Source organism: Pinus tabuliformis, chromosome 3_1, assembly GCF_031772625.1.
Source record: "Pinus tabuliformis cultivar Carrire ecotype Pingquan chromosome 3_1, CPIR1, whole genome shotgun sequence".
Classification (NCBI taxonomy): Eukaryota; Viridiplantae; Streptophyta; class Pinopsida; order Pinales; family Pinaceae; genus Pinus; species Pinus tabuliformis.
The window spans coordinates 693172139-693174994 of NC_142301.1; the positions used below are offsets into that span (position 1 = coordinate 693172139).

The 2856-nt window shown below is 38.0% G+C and overlaps 1 pseudogene; it reads right to left on the minus strand.

Moving 5' to 3' along the window:
• Window positions 1-380: 380 nt before the first annotated feature.
• Window positions 381-1272, minus strand: LOC149189030 (uncharacterized; annotated as a pseudogene).
• Window positions 1273-2856: the final 1584 nt, after the last annotated feature.

Below are 2856 nucleotides of genomic sequence, written 5' to 3' on the forward strand. Positions count from 1 at the left end.
GATGCACATTGCTCCACCTTCTACGTCTCTGTAATCCATGACAGCTACGGTAATATTGACTTGGCTACCTCGAGCAATCACCAGGTTTGACAACAACATTGTGGTGAACAGTCACAGGCTCTCCACAGACGTGAAACTCCACACAACAGAGCAGCAAAGTCTCCTCGATTGGATACACAGGTTTGTACCCGAGAGATGCCCTTTGGGGATCAGACTCCCACACAACTCTTGCCTAAAAAAAACTTAGATCCCTCAAAGAGGCTGCAGATTGTTGCAACATGACGGCTCTCAACAAATCATAGCCCACAGCCCACCTTTGAGGACTCGGTCCAGCTCCTCCACCTTTGCAAACAACAATGTTGGTAGAATGAGCTAGTAGCTCAACACCCATAACGATTTCCATGAATGTCGAACTGATGAAATCTGGGCTCTTTGGTTAAAGGCACCCCTAGCTCGGCCAAGCAGGCCTGCACGCGCTGATCGCTGCCATACAAATGGGGTAGCGGTGAAGGCACTCGTCCTGGACTTGTTCGAGGGCTCTGGCTAGTGGATAACTGATGGCGAAACCCCCTCCGCCATAAGCCATTCCATAAGAATGCATCGCATTCTGATCAGTAGATTCAAAATTGTTGCCGATGTAATAGTACTGATTGTGATCATATTTGGCGAGCACTCGCACCAGATTCTGCGGCACAAAAAGTGTATCATCGTCTCCCATCACAAACCACCTGACATCAGGGAGCCCCAATCTGAAAGTCTCTGAAACAATCCGAGAAATCTGAATAGCAGAGCGCAATTCTTGGGGATGAGTATAGTTAAAGTGGGAGGTATCCTCAGAGATTCTGATTGGTGGCCCGGGAAACCCTGTTTCGTTTACAGACCGATCCAGCCAAACGAATCCCCGGGTCCACCCGGGTTGCCACCATAGATCGATGTAGGGTTTCCTCTGTTTCCATTTCTGAGCCGAAGCTGCAATCCCAAAAACAATATGCTCCAAGCTCGTCTCACACGCATCGGCCACAACCGTTGCTCTTCCTCAGCTCCAACCTTCAAAAACAGGTCAGATGCTCAAAATTTAACTAGTAAATCAGATCTCGGCCGCAACGCACAGGTCGAGCAGACTCAGATCTAATGATAATGATCTCACCAAATGCATCCTTACACCAAAAAACAGAGCCTCCACGATTCAGATGTCAGATGCACGCTGATTTAGCCACATCCACGTTGTGGGCCGATCCACGCTTACCCCTCTTCACCGGATGATGCCTTCATAGATCTAAGGCTTGAATAGTTTCCAGCTGACAACTCCCTTTGATTCTGTTTGTTATCAGTAGACTCACACACAACTCCTCAATATACAAGTCGTCTTACTCACGGTGCCTCCCCTACATCTTCCCTTAGCACTGCCAAGCTTGGCCTTCTTGCACACTAGACTCGTCCTCTAGCTTGTCTTTAATGCTAGCCCACATGCACAACTTCAATACTCAGGGTCTCTCACACAATCCGAGCAACCACAGGTTCAAGTAATGATGGACACAAAAAAACTAAAAACAAAAATATACTTCTCAATTATTTCCCTCATCCCAGGAGGGACCAAGCCCCCGAGGGGCGAGGCCCTCAAGCTCTGATACCAAGATAAAATAGCACACACTCAAAATATATTCTAATATATTCTATTATTATTGAATGATGAAAATTACACACATATTTATACAAGAAATAGTCTCAAGATAGGAATGCTATCTTAGACGTACAGTAGTGTGGTTGAGAGATTCTCTCAGCCACACACTAAACTAGGAGAAACTAAATTCCTATTATGTAGGAATAAACTCCTTAAATGGAGAATTACAACCATAGACAAGTAGGAATTAATTATTTCTAACTAAATCTTCAGATAGTCATTACCAAACAAGTTTACATATTAAATTATTTAATCTTTCTTTATCATCAAATTTTAAATGTCTTTTTAATCATATTACATATAAAGAGTTCCATGTTAATTATTAAAAAATATTATACTAAAATAAAATTGTTTAAATATTTATTTATAGTGAAAATATATACAATAAAAATAATTTAATGTTAAATATTAAAATTTATATTAGCTAATTCTAAGTTTATGAGGTTTTGGATAGACGGTAATCAAGTGTTTTAAGGTACTATTTGATATGAAGTTACTAGTTCAATGGCACTCTTTGATGTGAAGTCACTAGTTGGATTCTATTTCCGATCAAAGTAATATATTGGACATGATGAAAAAATGGTCCAACCAAACTTTCAAAAAACAACGAACAACCAAAAAATCAATTACTATAATAGTACTTTAACATAAATTAATAAATATATATATATTGTTATAATAAATAAACGTGCGAATTAATAAATATATTTGTTATAAAATCCAAACATTGGCTTCATCACACCTGGAACGGCATGGACCTAATTAAAACCTACAACGGTCATGTGGCAGCATTGAATATTCTTTCGCATTCATGATCTCATTCATCTGTAGGTTAAATTTACGAATAAGATGTTTTCGATGAGTCATTCCAAAGTAAATAAATAAGTAAAGTTTAGCAGAGTTCGTAAATATTGTGTATAGTTTATAATAAAAAAAATTATGATTTAATTAATTAATTGGGTGAAAAATATTTTAATAATATTAAAAAATGATGATAATGTTTTCTAAAATTAATATAGTCTATTGGATCTTAAGAAAATAAGAGATTATTTCAGATTTTTTAATATTTTATTTTTATGATAAAAAAGAAGGGAGAGAAGTATTATTATAATTTTGTTGACTTAACAAATCAAGAAGGTTGGTAGTGTGTTAAAGGTTTTGGAAATGAGAAAGGA